Source organism: Schistocerca nitens, chromosome 1 (assembly GCF_023898315.1).
Source record: "Schistocerca nitens isolate TAMUIC-IGC-003100 chromosome 1, iqSchNite1.1, whole genome shotgun sequence".
Taxonomy (NCBI): Eukaryota; Metazoa; Arthropoda; class Insecta; order Orthoptera; family Acrididae; genus Schistocerca; species Schistocerca nitens.
In genome coordinates this window covers 533,801,307-533,822,480 of record NC_064614.1, presented here as the reverse complement: position 1 = coordinate 533,822,480, position 21,174 = coordinate 533,801,307, and positions in this window count along the sequence as shown.

The window sequence follows — 21,174 nt, the reverse complement described above, 5'->3', positions numbered from 1 at the left end:
AATGACAGTGCTTAGTGAGTTAGAAAGAACTGGGCGCAATGGTTGAGTAAGTGCTCAAAAGTCACGCATTGCTACAGTCAGTGCTAAGCAACTCTTCAAATGGTGTATACATCGACGCCACTGGACAGTGGGTGACTAGATACGAATGATTTGGAGTGCTGAAGCACGCTATACCCTTGGTTTAAATGGCTCTGAGCACTATGGGACTTAACTGCTGAGGTCAAAAAAGTGGTTCAAATGGCTCTGAGCACTATGGGACATAACTTCTGAGGTCATCAGTCCCCTAGAACTAAGAACTACTTAAACCTAACTAACCTAAGAACATCACACACAACTATGCCCGAAGCAGGCTTCGAACCTGCGACCATAGCGGTCGCGCGGTTCCAGACTGTAGTGCCTAGAGCCGCTCGGCCACCCCGGCCGGCATATCCTGTGGAAATCCGATGGGATGGTTGGGTTTGACGACTGCCTGGAGAATGTTACTTGCCATCATGTGCAGTACCAAGAGCGAAGTTCAGAGAAGGTGATGTTATGATATGGGGTTGTTCTTCGTGGTTGGGTATGGCCTCATTGAGCTTAGGCAATCACTAAAATGGGAAGAGTCGTAAAGTGGAGCAACAGTTCGAAGACGATGATGGTACCAGCTTAACAGTGCACCCTGTCATAGAGCACCATCTGTGAGGCAATGGTTTATGGGCAATAACGTTCCGGAAATGGACTGGTCGCCCGGACCCCGATCTGGACGCAATGAAACACTTTGGGATGAGGTGGAACGACGACTTCGCTCCAGATCCTACCGTCCAACACAACTACCGTCTCTGGTTTCGTTTTCTGAAAGAAGGGGGGGGGGGGGGGGAGGGGCGATTCCTTTGCAGACATTCAAGTGCCTCATTAAATGTGTCCCTAGTAGAGTTCAAAGCATCGTAGAAGGGAACGGTGGATATAGGCCATATTAATGTCCCCTGTCAGATGTCCGGAAGGTGTTGATCAGATAATGTATGTTCTGGGGAAATATAAATGTTGGTAATGACAATTAACAATAGGGAGTCCATGTATTGAGGAAAAATCGTTAAAAGATCGGGTTTTTATAGGATTTCGTAGCTCAGTTCAGAACCGATCTATTACATAAAAAGAATGAAGTGTTGAAAAGGCATGTTGCAATAACGCGAACGTACAAAGTTCACTGAAGTTAAAATCCTCTGGATTATTAGGCCGCGTCATGTTTCTTTTAAAATGTTCGACGTTTCGACCCCTCTGCTGGGATCTTCCTCAGGATCTTTTGGTGTTCACTACTGCCAGAACACTGTCAGAGATGAGTGTCGCGTCCACTTATAAAGGGGGAATTTTCTGGCGTTCGTTCCCCTTTTATAAGTGGACGCGACACTCGTCTCTGACAGTGTTCTGGCAGTAGTGAACACCAAAAGATCCTGAGGAAGATCCCAGCAGAGGGGTCGTAACGTCGAACATTTTAGAAGAAACATGACGCGGCCTAATAACCGAGAAGATTTTAACTTCAGTGACAACGGCCACGAAAGCCTGCAGACTTACGTACAAAGTTCAGTTTGCACCTGTTTTCTACTAACGTCTGAATAACAAGTGTACACGTGGATTAAAGGTTGTACCGTGTTTACGTGTTCGGAGGAGTGGATGTAACATTGGAACAACTGGAGGTTGGGTGTGAGCACGTTATGGCGATACCGCGCAGAAACAGTGAGGTGAGTTGTGGGGGTGTGGCGCACCCCGTGAGGCAGGCGGACGGGCCGTTGTTATTCAGGCGGCGCCCCGCGGGTTATTGGCTACACCCTCGTCACGTCCGACCTCCATCCGCAGCGGCTGTCAGCGGCGACATCTCGCGCACTCAGCACGCCGCCCGCAAGCCGCAGCATCGCGCCGCCCCATCCTCCTCCTCCCGCGCATGCGCCTTGCCACACACGCGCTGCCACTCCTCGCAGCTGCGGACGTCTGCACGTTGCAATATCATGTGTATTTGTGATGCAGCTTCGCGCAAGAACTGACAGCGCGCAAAATACGATATGCTTGCTGAATAGACTTACTACTTCAGTAGTGGAAATTCTGAGGATGGTTTGTTAAATGAAACGAAAACGGTAATGGCTAAAATGTTTGTACCTGTGATCCTGACGGATAGTAAATATTCTCTTTCTACAGGCAGATGCTGGTCCATAAAGGTTGTACGTGTTCCAAAAAACATCAATTAAGAATTGCTTAGAGACTGAAGCCAATCTTGAAGTTAAAGGACTGTTAGTAGGAATCAGAGCAGACGTAACATTAAGAAATAAGCACACTCCCCCCTTTTTTTATCTGCCATTATCTACGTGATAGCTCAAAGTGTTGTATTTTTCCATTATGTATACTACTTTCTATGGTTCAAATGGCTCTCAGCACTATGGGACTTAACTTCTGAGGTCATCAGTCCCCTAGAACGTAGAACTACTTAAACCTAACTAACCTAAGGACATCACACACACCCACGCCCGAGGCAGGATTCGAACCTGCGACCGTAGCGGTCGCGCGGTTCCAGACTGTAGCGCCTAGAACCGCTCGGCCACCCCGGCCGGCATACTACTTTCGCTTTATTATGTTACTTGTCAGGTAGAGACACCACATCACAAAATTTTCGGTTTCAATTCAAGCTATGCTGTCAATAGCAAATTTAGTGAGAAAAATTTGTAATATGAAAGTATTTTCAATTTCTTAATCCGTGCACAGGCACTGAATATGGTACTTGTCAGTACACGTGGTGTAAGACGCTCTCCATCCATTTTTGTCTGTTTCCCCTTCGTAATCCTCCCCTCGTATTCTCCACAGAGAGAGTATGCCGGACGTATAGTATTCGACAGCAGATCAGTTCAACCTCTCAACCATCAGCATGTCGCGCAATTCTTCTGAATTTAAGCTACAACTAATTTCCGTAATCTACGATGCATACATTTCTAGCAAGGTTTAAGACATTCCCCATATATCGACTAATGCTGTTACGTGATCTACATGTATACTTCACAACCTACTTTTGAAGTGCATAGCGGCGGGAACTTTATATCGATATTAGCGATTTCTATCGTATTGCATTTAAATATGGTAAGAGGAAAATACAAAAACATTTTATATCCCTTTTTGAGCACCCTACTCTCTCTGTTACCTTATTCTCATGCTCCCTACGCGAGATGTTGGACAGTGACAGTATACTAGTCGTACAATTTCCCTCAAATATAAGCCCTCTAAATTTACACAAAACCGTTTCACAAGAATAACATCGTCTTTCTTCCGAAGATCGCACAGCATCTCCTCCTTACACACTGTATCACACACCAGCAAGAAAAGTGACACAATTCGAAAAACGGCATCTTTAGCTTATGTTACTAAAAAATACGTGTGAAGTGCCCCAACGTGCACGAAAAATATGACTTTTACAGCTAACAACATTTACTTGAAATTTAGAGAGTGCTTACACTATTTCAGTGTAAGTTTTATAGAATAATTTTTGAAGTCGAGTTTTCTCAAGTATTGCATTTTTCAGTTGTGTCACTATCCTTTCTCTGATGCGATATGGACTATGAACCTGCATACGCACGACATATTTTAGATATAAAATCAACAGAATTCCAACCTACACACATTACTGCTTAATGAGTTCCGGCAAATCACAAGTGAGTAGTGGCAAACGACATTTCTCAAACGATACAAATCACTTTTAGAGATTCCTTACAATGAGTTAAGAACAGAATACGTGCTCAAAATCCATTATAGTCATAATATTAAGAAAAAAAATGTTAAGGTCTCTAATGTAGTCAAGACGTTCAAGACGATGAATAACATTATTTTCCAAAATATTTGTAGTTTCGCATAAAAGAGTCCAAAGAAAGTAATGCACTGTCCAAAGAAGTTTTTGTAAACGCTGGTGGGAGCCTGGTATTGCAGGCGCTCGCGCGTGTTAGCATGGGAGATGCTGCAGGTGCGGACGAACATGAGTGAGTGCACGTACAGCGGATATCTACGATTCGGTACGTAGCCATGGTTACGAAACACGGCGACGCACAATGGCCAGCGAGGCGTCGGGGCTGGCCTCCCCGGAGCCGAATACAAATGCGTTTCGGACACCTGCACAGGTGTTTCCCAAGCGGCCGGGCTGCCCAGCGAGCCCTCTGCCTCACATCGTCGGCCTCTGATACAGCGGCGTCTAGACTTGTGCTCTGTCAGGGAAACACTACCGTACAGTTACAGCTAGAACAAAGCGCTTGTTAATTCATCGTCGTCCCAAATTATTGGCTATGTACTATATGTCAATTATAATACAGGGTGTTTCCGTAAGAGCGTGCAAAAATTTAACAGGACATAGAGGATGCTCCACTGTACAATGTGAGATAGGGAACCTGGGTTCGGAGATGCCAGCTTAAGGAGATAACAGGAATAAAATCACATTACTGTGTTATTTTTTATTACCGTTAGTTAACTGAAAATACCGTTGCCGACACCATTTTTTATCTCCTTCAGCTGGTTCCTCCGACCCCAGGTTCCCTACCACAAACTGTTTAATGGAGCACTCTCTGTATCCTGTTACACTTATGCACGCTCTTACGGAAACATCCTGTATAAAAACTAGCACTGACTTGTCAGAGCCGCCATTTTGGTGCATACATAATTGAGAATCTTTTTTGTCTCTAACTAAGTAAAAGGATTAGATCATGTCCAGTCACCAATGGGGATTTTATCATTATCTCTAGCAGTTGGGAGCACATGACAAAAGGTAGTGTTTGCAATTCGGCTCGTTCCTGATAAACTCAATTCATGACGAGAATGTGTCCGATTCAATACTGCTTGGAGAAATGTAGTATCCGGACTACTGACTCAGAAATAATACGACTGGCCGCTGGTGGCCGAGCGGTTCTGGCGCTACAGTCTGGAACCGCGCGACCGCTACGGTCGCAGGTTCGAATCCTGCCTCGGGCATGGATGTGTGTGTTGTCCTTAGGTTAGTTAGGTTTAAGTAGTTCTAAGTTCTAGGGGACTTATGACCTCAGCAGTTGAGTCCCATAGTTCTCAGAGTCAGCCAATAATAAGACTGACCCGTGTTTTGACTTGATCAGTCCTAACCTGATCAATTTTTTGGTGTCCTGACACAGTTTAATTGGACTAAGTATGTCTCTCTTTTCCTCTTAGGCTTTCGTGCGAACTTATCGTTCTCCGCAAAAGAAAACGAACGAGAATGTTCCTACTGCGTAGCATATAATTTTACATTCTAACAAATGTATTACGAATAACGTAGTGTGAATGTTCGGTAATTCCACTCTTGGCAGAAAAAATTCATCATGAATGCCAAGGGAATATCGGCTGACGAGAAAGAAGTGTAGTGAGTATACCTCATGACGGTTAGAATACAGTCTCTACGAGCTCTTCAGTTATTAATCATAAACCAAAACACTTTGCCGGCGGAGAAACGCAGATACTTCTAAATTTTTCGGAGCATTACGCAAAAAAGACATTATCTTCTCAGGCGACAGAAAGAGAAGGAAAGCGTTAAACGCCGTCTTTGAGAGACCTATTTACATCGACGTATCAGTATTTCTCATTGTTTTCCTTGAGCTGGTAAAATTCCTTTTACCAAATATAATAATGAAGTGAGGCGTTAAATCAATAGAGTTTAAAAATCGGGAGGAAGGTTTTTGAAGTACAACATCTTTGTGAAGTGGTGTTTATGAGTTGACTGTCTTTCTTCTTCTGTCACTTCCTTCGTTACGTTTACTTCTCGTGGCCTTATTGTGTTAAGATGTATGTATCGTTGTGAAAGTACTGGTGCGAAAAATTATCTGTTTTGTACAATTAATAACTTTCTTTTTATTATTTGTTAGCATTAACCTCTCTCATATGTTATTAACAGATTACCAGGTAGGAATGTGGGTGAGAATTGTTGCATAAATCGCAATAACAGGCTTGGGCGAAGTTTGCATAACCGCCAGTGCAACCATCTCACATAGGTAACCATGAATTATAGTAATTTTTTAGAACAGGATCTTCATTTGATTAAAAAGTCCGATTACACAGTGCGAATTAAATTATCGCACTTGAAATGTTTGAAACTTCCACCGTCGCAAAAGTATGAAACCATGCCATTTATTCCGAGAGAATAACATTTTGTCCCCCAGCATTTTTAAGCCCGTATACCTTTCGTCGGTTTCACTCTCCCAGTTATTATGAAGTTGAATTAAGTGGTAACATATCTAATACCACTCCTCTGAATGGGTTCGATGTTACCTTTAATTCAATATAGTAGTGATCTCAAACCATCGAGTAGCACTCTGGAATAGACTGTACATGTGTTATGTACGCGGTCTCCTTTACAGCTAAGCGTTAAATGACAGTGTGGCGGAAGAGGAGTCACATTCTGCTGCTAGCTCCCATCCTCTTGGAATACTTAAATGACAACAAAACAAAGCACACACACACACACACACACACACACACACACACACACACACACACATATATATATATATATATATATATATATATATATATATATATATATATATATATATATATATATATATATATATAGTTAATGGGATTCATTGTGTCCACTGACCTAAGGGATCTTGTCACGCGTATTGGAAGCGACTGTTCAAATAAGAAAACTCGAGCAGAGTCGTTTAATATACTGCGAGTAAGCTGCGTGCTTTACCGTCTCATCAGGCCAACAGCAATATTGTCCTCCAACAGGCCATTTGCCTGTCCGCCCTGCCGTGCTGCACGCGTGACAAAGGGACGACTCACAGGCCGAGGCCGCGGAGCGCAACGGGCTTCGAACCCGGGGCCGGGGCAGCAGGGCCCAGCAGCGGCGCGGGCGACAGCTGCGGCCAATTACCGCTCGTCGCGGGCCGGCCGGGACCGGAATTTAATTGGCGTGGAGGGTAAAAATCGTAGAGGGAGACCAAGAGATCAATACAGTAAGCAGATTCAGAAGGATGTAGGTTGCAGTAGGTACTGGGAGATGAAGAAGCTTGCTCAGGATAGAGTAGCATGGAGAGCTGCATCAAACCAGTCTCAGGACTGAAGACCACAACAACAGCTGCGCGAGGACCACCGATCGGTATCGGCATCCGCCGAGCCACCGCCGCCGGCTGCCGCCTGCGCGCTCTGTCGCCTGTCGACACCCCGATGAACCCCGGCGCTCTGTCACGGCGCTGTCTCAGGCTGTCAGGCGGGCCACCTTACAACGACGCAGTTGGTTCTGTCTCTACACCACTCTGGCCAAAAACCCCCAGGACCGTGAAGAACTCATAGGGAGAGAACGTAGCAGGGGTCATCTAAGACAGTATTGATTAACGGGTATCCCTCCGGGTGTTCTGCTGTGGTGTCGTTTCCATTTTATGCCTTCTACAAGGGGCGTTCAGTAAGTAAGACAATACTTTTTACATGAGAGGAGGTTGGTATTATTCAGGTGTCCAGTACATTAAGTTATTCCCCACTCTTTCGGCTACCAAATCCTATTTTTCAACATGATCTCCGTTCAGTGCGACTGCCTTAAGCTACCTTACTGAGAGGTCCTACATGCCCGCATGGTGCCACCCTCCACTTTTCGGTGTCGGAGCCAATGTCTTGCTGCATGAGTACGCTCCTGATGATCCACGTACTGCTTTCCACGGAGTGCATTTTTCATTGAGATAGCCGGCCGCTGGTGGCCGAGCGGTTCTGGCGCTACAGTCTGGAACCGCGCGACCGCTACGGTCGCAGGTTCGAATCCTGCCTCGGGCATGGATGTGTGTGTTGTCCTTAGGTTAGTTAGGTTCAAGTAGTTCTAAGTTCTAGGGGACTTATGACCTCAGCAGTTGAGTCCCATAGTGCTCAGAGCCATTTGAACCATTTTTTTCATTGAGATAGATGGAAGTCGGAAGGTGCGAGATCCGAGCTGTAGGGTATGAGGAAGATCAGTCCAAAAACGTATGTGAGCGTCTCTCCGGTGTGAAAAATCGTGTGAGGCCTTGCCTTGTCATGGAGAAAGAGAAGTCCGTTTTGATTTTTATGGCGACGAACAGGCTGAAGCCGTTTCGTCAATTTGATAAGGGTAGCACAAAAATCTTCACAGTTGGTCGTTGCACCATGAAGCAGGACATGGAACATAACACCCCCTTCAGAGACCCAGGTGATTGTCACCCTGATTTTAGGAGCGGCTTTGAACTGTTTCTTCAGCGGAGAGGTGGTGTGTCACCACTTCGTGGACTGCCGTTTTGTTTCCTGTTCGAAGAGATGAATCCATGTCACGATGTTCGACAAAAAACTTGTCGTGATCAGCCTTGTAACGCGCAAGCACCTCTGCAAAGATGATGCTTTGTTGCTCATTATGTTCTTCTGTTAGGCGGCGAAAAATCCAGCGGGCACACACCTTCGAGTACCACAACTGGTGAACGAGTGTGTCAGCATTACCAACAGAGACGTCCAGTTGTGCAGCGAGGTGTCAGATTATGATGCCCCGATAACCTCGAATCAGAGTTTACGAACGTTCCAACATAGCAGAAGTCACAGTTGTATACGGCCGGCCGGCACGCGGGTGACCGGACAGGTGTTAGGTCCCTTGCTGCGAGACATTATGCTATGTAATTCGGGTTTCAAAATGAAAGTAATCTCTCCGGTTTTAGCGTCTCCGAGGTACTATTTCCCTTTATAGTATTCAGACCTTCCGATTTATTCGTCATCTTGTTTCTGTTGCGCACATGTGTGGCCTATGCCCTTTCTGACACAACATTGTCGCCTCACTAATAGTTGGAAAGCAAAGTACGCTATCTGCCTGCTAATCGTGTGAAGTCTGCTCCCTGTTTTTGTGTGTTACAGCATATGCTTGTATTGCGTCCTTGAGTCGGTCACCAAAACAGTGTGACATATCAGCGCAAAGCCACGCCAAAAGTGACTGTTGCTAGCAGTCCGGTGCAAAATATCGACCTAGGCCCAACTGACCTACAAGTCTCGTAACCTAACGCTCCTCGCTTCTAGCTGTGGGAACAGACTCCATAAATCAGGACTGTAACGTGTTTATAATAAAAAAATTTTGGTAATTTTCATGGTTTGACCTACAGGGTTGTCAGAAACAGTCTGGAGAGCTTATAATTAGGACGCAGGGAAGCTTGTGCTGAAAAAGAATTGTTAAGAAAATCTTTAGACAAGTGGCGCCGTTTCCGATTTGACTAGCCATGAAGTTAGTCAATCAGGCCATTGCGCGCAAATTTTAGCGGCCCGTCAAAGACGGTGTCACGAAACGTGTTGTTCGTTTCGTTTCCTAAAACCGAACAAAGAGCGATACAAAAATCGTACATGAGACAGTAGTAAGGATCGAATCCGAGCCAAAGGCTGAGCAGTCTCGTGCGATAGCATCTATGGTACGACCAAAACCGCCGCTAATAGCGCCTGACGGGACCCTTGAATTTGTGTGCACAACGGTCTGATTCGCTAACTTCATTACTAATTAGCTCGGAAACGGTGCAATGTATCAAACATTTTTCTTTACCATTACTTCTCAGGACAAAGTGCCGTGCTACACCCTCACAAGCTTTTCAGTCTGTTTCGACCACCCTGTGTATCCATCTCTCTACGTCTACAGTCTGTAGACCTCTGTAAAGTGCATAGCACAGTGTAGTCACCATTGAACTCATTGTACCAGAATCTACAGTCTGTAAACCTCTGTAAAGTGCATAGCAGAGAGTAGTCACCATTGAACCCATTGTACCAGAAATCAGGGTTCGTTACCGTTCTATTCGCTTATGGAGCGCATGAAGAATGACGCTAAAATGCCGCTGTGCGCTCTGTAATTAATCTAATCTTATCTTCGCTGCCACTATCAAAGCGATACATGTGGCGCTATAGTATATTCCTATATTCTACACTTAATACTGGTGGTCTAAGCTTTGTAAAGAGCTTTTCGCAAGATAGTTGGCTCCTGTCTTCCTGCGCTTGACAGAGCGTAATGCAAAAGTTTAGTTACGCACCGGCCGTTTTAAGATGTCGTTGTAGTTCCACAGTTTTATCAGCTTGGGCTTGGTGAGCGATGCGGGTCAGTTTCCTCAAATGCTCTATGTAAGTGTGGCTGAAAGTCTCCCTTTACAGATGTTCAAAACACAACACTACCGATTTCTAATACGGTACAGAAAAAAATTCGACAAATTAATAAAAATGTATAGTTTATCGTTCGAAAGTTAGCGGCTCTGCTGAGGCCTTCTTCTCCCCAAGCCCTTCATCCCTCTTTTCTGTCGCGAGGTGGAAAGCAATTCAAAAATGGTTCAAATGACTCTGAGTGCTATGGGACTTAACATCTGAGGTCATCAGTGCCCTAGAACTTTACTGAAACCTAACTAACGTAAGGACATCACACACATCCATGCCCGAGGTAGGATTCGAACCTGCGACCGTTGCGGTCACGCGGTTCCAGACTGAAGTGCCAGCGGAAAGCAATTTCAGCACTGTCTCTATGCTACGAGATTTGTACCTACGCTCCCGTTTGCTTGATACTATGCGTCAGAGCACGTATAAAATAAGAAATGGCGAAGTAGAAATTTAGTCGGGAGGATGTTTAAGTAAAAAGGAAGGCGAAAAAATTCGGCTGCCTAGTGGCTGGGTTGACTTGGAGGTGGGGGAGGGAGGGTGGGGGGGAAGTTTGAGGAGAGTAATAAACAGCAAGGCGGCCGCTAATGGACTCGGGGCTACAAGTATCTTGCGCCGCGGTGACATAAAATACTCGTAAAGTGAGCGCCGCCTAAGGAGAGGGTCCCACCACGCCGCGCCGGCCGCCGCGCCGCGCCGAGAATTTGTGAAGCTGCGTCCGCCGCTGCGGCTGCAGCCGCTACAAGCCGCGCGCTCAGATACGCAATCTGGCGGCGATCGGCGTCGCCCGCGCCGCGCCGCGCCGCGCAGCACCGTCCTGCGCGGGGTTTCGACAGCCGCCGTCCATCAGGCCAGACCGGCCTCGGAGTTACGGGATGGTTTCTTATCGAAGCGTATCTGCCTCCTCCTCTCCCCAACACCCCAAGCATCTCGCTCCATCTCTCATCCCAGTTTCCAGTCGTCTAGTCTCGTATAGCGAATTAGAGTGCCTGTGTTGGGTCAGTGGTATTCAGAGGTTGGACACAATCGGTAAAAGCGAAAAAGGGAAAATAAAATGCGACTAATAATTGTAAATGGTCGCCACGATTTATCCAAAACCTACAGTTGCCATACCTGTATGAAGAAATAATCGTCTCTAGAGATTCGAGGATAACGGAAACAAGTCAATCACAGGCACACTTCCTAAGTAGTAATAGTGTCTTGGTTAACTTTAGCGCGTGATGCTTCAAAGATACCGTGCTACCCTGGTTTGCGAGGGTGATTCGTCGAAAACTTTTTTATCTAAACATAGATAAATGTAAATTAATGCAGATGAATAGGAGAAAGAATCCCGTAATGTTTGAATACTCCATTAGTAGTGTAGCGCTTGACACAGTCACGGCCAGCCGGAGTGGTCGAACGGTTCTAGGCGCTACAGTCCGGAATCGCGCGACCGCTACGGTCGCAGGTTCGAATCCTGCCTCGGGCTTGGATGTGAGTGATGTCCTTAGGTTAGTTAGGTTTAAGTAGTTCTAAGTTCTAGGGGACTTATGACCTCAGCAGTTGAGTCCCATAGTGCTCAGAGCCATTTGAACCATTTTGACACAGTCACGTCGATTAAATATTTGGGCGTAACATTGCAGAGCGATATGAAGTGTGACTAGCATGTAATGGCAGTTGTGGGGAAGACGGATAGTCGTCTTCGGTTCATTGGTAGAATTTTGGGAAGATGTGGTTCATCTGTAAAGAAGACCGCTGATAAAACACTAATACGACCTATTCTTCAGTACTGCTCGAGCGTTTGGGATCCCTATCAGGTCGGATTGAGGGAGGACATAGAAGCAATTCAGAGGCGGGCTGCTAGATTTGTTACTGGTAGGTTTGATCATCACGCGAGTGTTACGGAAATGCTTCAGGAACTCGGGTGGGAGTCTCTATAGGAAAGGAGGCGTTCTTCTCGTGAATCGCTACTGAGGAAATTTAGAGAACCAGCATTTGAGGCTGACTGCAGTACAGTTTTACTGCCGCCAACTTATATTTCGCGGAAAGACAACAAAGGTAAGATAAGAGAGACTAGGGCTCGTACAGAGGCATATAGGCAGTCATTTTTCCCTCGTTCTGTTTGGGAGTGGAACAGGAAGAGAAGATGCTAGTTGTGGTACGAGGTACCCTCCGCCACGCAGCGTATGGTGGATTGGAGAGTATGTATGTAGATATGTAGATGTAGATGAATTTTCACTACTGTTTCCATTTCGCAACCAAACGGACCTTAATAAACGAATAGCCCTCGTGTTTATCTATCCATAGTCCCATCACACTTCCTAGGGGTGCGCTCGATGCTGACTATTCTTCCTGACGAACTCTCTCCATTTAATACTATCTACTAGAAATATAGGTTGAGACTTACATAGAAGATAACAGCAACCAGCCGCTTTTTACAATATTGTTTATTTATTTAAATAGCGCCGTTATCGGTTTCGGACCGACAGGTTCATCTTCAGATGACTAGTTCATGTTAAGATACATCGTACATTAGCATTCGCATCTTATTTTCCCAACTACTGAAATTTCCTTGGAGTGGTGGTACCCTACAACCAAAGCAAGATGTAAGAGAATGTCTCTTAACTATATTTGTGCCACACAAGGATTTTAAGTGATGTAAACAAATTATTAAAGCGGAGATGTAACAGAAACATCTAATGTAAAATGTATCTTAACGTGAACTAGCCGTCTGAAGATGAACCTGTAGGTCCTAAACTGACAACGCCGCTATTTAAATAAATAAGTAGCGTTGTAAAAAGTGGCTGATTGCTGTTATCGTCTATGTAAGAGTCAACATATATTTCGTACACAGCCACGGGCTCAGAATGTCAGTTTTTGACAATATAACATACAATCTACTACTTGCCCTTTCTTGTTCTGCTTCTAAATGATGTAAGAAATTTTTAAATACTACGTTTTGTGATTTGACTCTCGGCTTTATTTTCAATGATTGGCTTGGCCTCTTACAAGGCACGATACGTCTTTTGCAAATACTACCAGCAAAAATAATAATTTTATAATATCTGTCCCCACTGCATAGCAGCTCTACGATGACGCAAGTTCGAACACTGCAGGAAATTACCATTACATTACTGACTTCACAACTTAAACTTTGTTAAAGAAAACACGAAGTGCCGCCTGAAGACGAATACTATGTTCGAAACCCTTAGGCTCTATTGTCAATAGAGTGATTGTCGGTGGCCGGTTACTAATTTCAATAACGTGGAAATCACTTGTGTTGAGAAGCGGCTGTTTGTCATTCTGTGCGCTGCGGCCTGTGGCTCGTGTTGCGTGCTGCGCCGACAGCCGGTGCTGAAGCGCACGACACTGCCAGCCACAATCCACCTGCGCGCTGGCCGTTAGTGTCAGCGGGCAACTACCCGTCGTACGCTCGGCGAGACCTGAACGGCGGCGTTCCCGAAACCGGTTCGGCACGCCAGGCCACGGCACGGCAGGGCAGCGCAGCGGCGGCTGTAGGCAGGCAGGCCTGCCGTGGAAATGGGTCGTACGGCGCCGGCGTGCCGTACTCCGCGGCGCTCGTGATCCCGCGCTGAAGTAACGCCGGGCGGACGTCACGCGGCCGCGAGATACGGCCGTCGTGCCGCCCCGTTTCGTACACCACAGTCGGCACAGCATTCCAGTCACGACGCGTTCCACTTAACAGGCATTCTCAAATCACAGCCACTGGTCCATCGCCACTAAATGATTCGCAGCGTAGAGCTCAGCAAACAATGGGTGCCAACTGATTGCCGGGAAATGAAATGGCCGGGAGTCACCACCTGGGGAAGTTCGGCCACCGAGTTGCAGGTCTTTTCAGTAGGCGCCTCACTTGAAGACTTGTTTGTCGACGATGATGAAATGATATGCACAACAGGCAGTCCTCGAGCGGAGAAAATCTCTGACCCGCTAGGGAATCGAACCCAGGCCCGCTGCAACGCACTCAAACGCGCTGACTACTCAGCTAAGGAGGCAGACAGTGATTTTCCTGAGATCGAGATAGTTTTTGGAGAACTGAAACTGGACTATCGTGATTGTATCTTCACTCAAGAAAGTGTAAGGTATCCCATATCACCGTAATTAAAAATATCTCCTATAACCGTAACTACCTACAGAGAAACAGTATTGCTGTACAACTAGAGGCTTGTGATAACTCGCTGGAACTGATTATTAACAATCTGCAGCATCAAAATTTAGAATCTACTCAGAAGCGAACGATCAGAGCCATTGAACTGAGCCGGCCGGTGTGGCCGAGCGATTCTAGGCGCTTCAGTCTGGAACCGCGCGACCGCTACGGTCGCAGGTTCGAATCCTGCCTCGGGCATCGATGTGTGTGATGCCCTTAGGTTAGTTAGGTTTAAGTAGTTCTAACTTCTAGGAAACTGATGACCTCAGATGTTAAGTCCCATAGTGCTCAGAGCCATTTGAACCATGTTTGAACCATTGAACTGACTATTTCCCGCCACCGAATCTTTCTGCCAAACAACAGTTTGCTGCATATTTCTCAATCGGACCCCATATCACTACTGGCGAAAGACAAGCTACCCTCTGCAGCGAACAGTCTCCACACAGACAGTCACAAAATTTACTACCTGATGCTCGGTTGTAACTGCACCATTAAGTGAATTACGCCTGTCAGTATAGGCTAACCGTGTTTTCCCCACGCAGCAACACTTCAACATCTGACCTGCGCCTCAGGGTAAAATAAGCATTAGTGGCTTGTTCTTGGCACATGTACTTAGTGGTACTAACCATCCTAAAAGCATACTACTCCTAATAGCTACAGTTATAAGTCTGCAAATGAAATAAATACTTATACAATGTTGTTTAGTACATTGTTCTAAGTCATCAATAAAAATACCTGCACTTATACCCATTACACCCCGTACGCCGTTCGCCAGAATAAAAGAAGACTGAAATATTCATGGCCCTGCAAGGATTAAATACCGCAACCTCTCGGTTTCCGGGCGCACGGTATCACTAGACCACCGAGCACGACAATATCGGAATACAGTGTAGGCATTCACGAATGGTGTTTGCTTTAGTTTTAGCTTCCTTGGTGAGAGCCAGTGCCGGATGCATGAAACTGTTCACTAACGTTTGGTCACTAGCCAGCGGAATACATCTTCTAGATGAATCGGCAGTTGCCGATTTTTCAGCTACGTTTCCGCAGTAAGTTATGAAATCATCGAGATCCTCGAAAAACACGTGACGCTGCAGCTTCGGTTTTACGTGGTTTTTCTAAATCACTCAAATAATAATAATGGCGTGTGACGAGGGCCTCCCGTCGGGTAGACCGCTCGCCTGGTGCAAAACTTTCGATTTGACGCCAATTCGGTGACTTGCACGTCGATGCGGATGAAATGACGATGATTAGGACAGCACAACACCCAGTCCCTGAGCGGAGAAAATCTCCGACCCAGCCGGGAATCGGACCCGGGACCTTAGGACTGACAGTCCGTCGCGCTGACCACTCAGCTACCGGGGGCGGACAATCACTCAAATCAAATGCTGGCACAGTTCGAGTGAAAAGTACCCAACGAATTTCCTTCCCCGCAAACCCCCAAAAGTGATGTCACTAAGGATCCCTTCGTCGACGGGACATTCAAGCCTTAGTCTTTACGGGATATGGTGCTTTCGCTCGACACCAAATGAAAAATGGTTTTCCAATGTGTGGATAAGGTATTCCAGCAAAATTTACAGCAATGCCTCCCGTCTCTCGACAGGCGCCCCATTGAAGTCGGCAGTAGCCTGTGGTACTGGTGTTCCGTAAGATTCGTGCGACGAGGGAGGAGGGGAAGTGGGTGGAGAGACCACACAATACTCGCGATTCTATAAACAGTAACCATCACACATGCATTAACATACGTCCTCCTAAGATGGTTTCTCCTCAGACGAGAACATTGGTGCCAGAATATCGGTCCCTTTCTGTAACGTTGAGAGGCAAGGAACGTGTCACAGACCGTAATAAATTAACAGTGAGAACCACTTTCTAGGCTCATACCACAATCATTGAACCACACATTGCCTTTGAGTAAGATAGGTCACCGACTGTGTGGGGCAATTTCTTAGCCGATGATTGCCGATGGTACACGACGAAACATGGGTTGAGAGATACAGAAGTTTGCGGAAGCTCTCTAGTCAGCCTGTCGCAGTACCACATCGTCACTTTTCGGGCATTTACGGATGCAAGATAAGTGAAGCATGATAGTAGTGCCTTGTCGACCTCGTTCGTATTTAAATATTTCCTCCCTTTGGAAAGTTACTCCAAAGCCGTTAAACGAAACCTTTAGGTGACAATTCAGTCAGGATCTTCCTTACGCTGTGACCATTCCCTAATCCGACAATTTACTAGCTGTACCTTCCAGCTTCAGTGTGACTGGAATACTGTAAACAAATCGATATAACAAACGGACGAAACCGTAATATGGAAGACACAGACTGTCTCATATGATCATTTAGCGGACGCTATGGGCGTCAAGGGTATTCTTCTTGTCCCGCCCCAGTTCAGACCACGTACCATCACCTTGACGCACTGTGTTTTCATTGACCGCGATGAAGTTTTAATTGAGTCAAATTTGTACTTCATGCAGGACTTATATCTGCCTGACCACGATTCCCACGAAGATATCGGCCTCACACCACTTCATATTGGTAATCAATAGCGTCCAGCTTCGCGCAAAATACTTGACCGGTGCAGAAATTGTCTTCATTTCAGTCTATAAATACAGCCTCCGTTGATGCACCATGGACAGGGGACATCAGCTGCTCAAGTAATTATCAATGAAATGTGTCAACAGATGTGTACTTGAGACGTTATTTTATCTTATTTTGACAACCAGTTTCGGCATTCCACTATGCCATCTTCAGGGCCCATATGCATTCAAAAAGTATCTCAAGTGCTTCATTCCAAGACTTGATTGCAACCAAATCTTCGAATGAAGCACTTGGGATGCGGTTTGGATTCAAGACATCCACGAATATATGTCACTGTATGACAATATCCTTTATTTTTGAGAGAAGCATTTGGGGCCTAAGATGGCATAGTGGAATGCCGAAACTGGTGGTCAAAATAAAATAAAATATCTCAAATACACGGCTGTTGGCGAATTTAATTGATAATACAATTATAATGCTTCATGCATCCAAGAAAATCTCTCATGAAGGACAATACTGAAGAGCGCTTGATCATTGACGTCCAACGATAACAGTATGTTCCAAAACAATTCTTTTTCTTTTCATAAAGTACCATGTAAAGCCCTGTACATGGGTATCGATAAATGCTGCCGTTTATACCGGATAACTCTTGCTGTGTTGTAATATTATAAAATAATTTTGTTCGTTGTTGAAAAACAACAAAATAACAACTTGTCGATTTCCTGTTGCTATTAGTCACCGAGTTAAACGCCAAAAATTAAGTTGAAACAGTAATTTGATATTGAAGTTCTCAGTCATCTGATTTTATTTGCTAACGGCCACACTCAGGTTACGTGTGCGTGTGTGTGTGTGTGTGTGTGTGTGTGTGTGTGTGTGTGTTGTGTTCTGGCTTTGAACACCCCGGTATGGAAATAAGCACATAATATTCTTTCATGCTCGTCCTGTCTGCTTTCTGCACTAATTAATAACTGTTACCTAGACATTATGGTCCGAATAGACCCATGAAACCGCTAATTCTCAGAAATAGTCTCCTCGATGAAGATGACGGATTTAAAAAGAATGCTACTGTGAAATTCACATAAAGACAAATAACATGATCACACCGCCGTAGATGTAATGAACTCAGAAAATAACCTTAGCATTAAGATATTGCATTATTTAAAAAAATATAAATACAACAATATGTATTGCCTTTTAGCAGCCGAAACAAACGAAACGGTAAGTGTGGAACCTCTTTAAACCAATTCAGAAAATACTGGAAACTTTCTACATCCCGTTAGGCCAGACTATAGCGAAGCTGATTCGCCAGGATATAAAATTATGCGTAAAAAAGAATACTTGGCCGGAGTTTCGATGTAAACATCTACTATGTTGCCCCGTGTTGTAAAAACTCAAGACAGTGTAGCGTAAAGTACTGATTTACAACCTGCAGCGGCCGTCCCTAATGACCTGCGCGGCAGAGAGAGGGGGTTTTATGCTTGTCGGAACTATTCTTTCCCATTGTCCACACCTTTTATGGTGCTGCGTCAGAGATAGCGGGCTGGAAAAGGTGGGTGGTGAACATTTTATATGATGTGTCCATCATAAAACGCTGACATAAACGCGATAAACATTGTTCCGTAGTGGTAAACTCACGGCGGCGCATCACATTACAACGCGTCTTGAATGTTAGGGAAGCTCGTTCCGTCTTTTAAAACGAAGCTTACGCTAGCGTTATCTAGAACCGCTGACACTACAGCATGTGCACCTAAAGCGCAGGCGCGAATTGTGATAGTCGCACCGTTTAAGAGGCTCTACCTCTGTCGCAGCTAACGACGTCAGTATTCACAGCAACGAGTGCAAGAAGCAGCAAGAGCCCTGTGTTTCAGTTAATCAACAGTACAACTCATCCCTCGCAGCAACAGACTGCACTGTACGTATAGCAAGTTTATGGTGTGGGAGCGAAAAATTTCAGAAACGGCTAAGTGCTAACAGTAGTAATGCCAGACGGTGGTTTTCCCCCTGGAGACACACAGACTTTCGACTGTTCTAGAGTCCCCCGGAGCGATAAGATATCAGCGAACAAACCGGTAACAAGCTGCCTGATTAGCAGTTACATCACGCGCCTTTTCAGACTGCCGGCATTCTGCACTAACTGCAACTCAGTTGGTGCAATAAATAACTGAGTTAGTGAATTTCTGCTGACAGGTTATTTAGGATTTGCTCGTCGAAATAAAAGCTCGCACAGAGCACATGGCTTTCGGTGCACGTTGTTCATGGTTCCTGCTCTCGTGCACCGATACTTCATCCCGCTCACCAGGTCCTGAACTAAAAATAATATACCAATTTAAATTAAAGAAATACTTGCCACTGATGATGCAAATCAAGAGCCTGTCGAAGAAGTTTGCGAGTCTGATGACGATAATGAGTTGTGCCGTAACTATTTCAGGAGCATATTTCATAGTTTGCTAATAAAAATAAAGAGAAGATCAGGCGAATGTACAATAAATGACAGAGCTGGGAGCTGGTGCATAAACGAGGAATAAGAACTGAGAGAGGAGAACATGGTCGGGGTTTAATATGTTCGACGCCTCTTGAATAAGATGATGAATGTCATTTGCAACGGCGATGCCATAACGGATTTTCGATCGAGAGAGTGCTTACTTTTGCTCATACTTCCCCCTTACCACATGGTATAGGCAAGAAATGGGAGATACTGAAAGTATGACTATAGCAGATTCTGTCCTGCGTATCATGAACAGTAGAGAATCAGGAGAGTTGAGGTGTTCATTGGACTACACAATAAGAGAGAAATATTGCTCTCCGGTGAAACAAAAGGAAACTTCAGTACTTCGGTCAGGAAATGCAGCCCAGGAAGTCGGGTGTTTCTCAGCTGAAACATAGTGGAAGGTGGGAGGACGAGTACGTGGTTGAACTTCAGAGCTGATGAATTTTTAACTGATAAACAATGTTCCTGTTCCAATCGGGGGTCTGCAAGAAATACAGTGCCACTCTATAATAATAAGAATATGACGCTAACATTAGTTTTTCAGTTAGCATTCCCAGTACCACTGGGGTCAATATCACCCCATAAGCACATTAGAAGTGTATAGCTTCCTTGTTTCCAAAACTATTATTTTCAAAATATATTACTTTTTCCTCTGAGTGAATTGTATTCAATGCTGTTTCGTACATTTACATTTACAACACATTAAAATTTATTCCTGGATTTTGTGATGACTACCGCTGAGATCAATATGACTCCAACTTAAACTGTTTTTTCTTTTTTTTTTCCTTGCGTAAACATTCATGCAAATAGAATGATTAGTGTTATGTGGAACAGATGTTATACGAAACACCTGCTACAACGAAAATAATATTTCCCACTTATCTTTGTACCAACTGTTAAGGTTCCTTGAATCAGTTGTTGTTGTACCATTCCTAGTACCCTTTTGGTAAATATGAGCCCTTAAGTACATTGGAAAATCATGTCGCCCTTGTTTTCAAAGCTATTTTTTTTTATATACGTGGCTTTCTATCTCCGAGTCAGTTTCATCCAATGCTATATTATATTTACAACACATTAAAAGTTATTGATGGTTTTCGCACTGAGTATCGATTGGTGTCAATAAGACTCCATTCTAAGTTTTTGTTTTTTGAATGTAATATTTATGAAAATAAATTGTTAGTTCATTAACATACTGCCAATATAATTGGTGTAAATTACTTGAAGCCAGTCATACTCAGACAAAAAAACATTGTAGTAGTGGGGTAAAGGGCGCATGTTACGTTGCATAGGCTGGTAATATGCGGCTATTGGTCTGCCTTAGACAGTCACTGACTTTCAAACCTGTCTGACCACGTTATATAGTCCAGCAGTACAGCCGCTCGTTTCCTGGTATCCGAAACCTTTCTGGTTCGAATAACGGATTTTATAAATTATGCCGGTCGGATTGGCCGAGCGGTTCTGGGCGCTACAGTCTGGAACCACGCGACCGCTACGGTCGCAGGTTCGACTCCTGCCTCGTGCATGGATGTGTGTGATGTCCTTAGGTTAGTTAGTTTTAAGTAGTTCTAAGTTCTACGGGACTGATGACCTCAGAAGTTAAGTCCCATAGTGCTCAGAGCCATTTGAACCATTTTTTATAAATTATGCCACTTCTGCAGTATAACGTAGAGAACCCGGATGTTATCTGTGTGTTTAGAAGTTCGGACAGGAAAAACAGCAAATGCTATGAATTAACAGTCTGACACCGTTTTAATCAAAAATATAGTCGAAAAATTATCCGCGTCCGAACTTTCCGTCACAATTTTAGCTAAAAATCTGTCTACGTCTTGTGTAACAATTTTAAGAGCTCCATTATATTCAAGAATGGTTGGAAGACGCGCTTCGAAGCACACGTCTATTTGTAGTCGTTG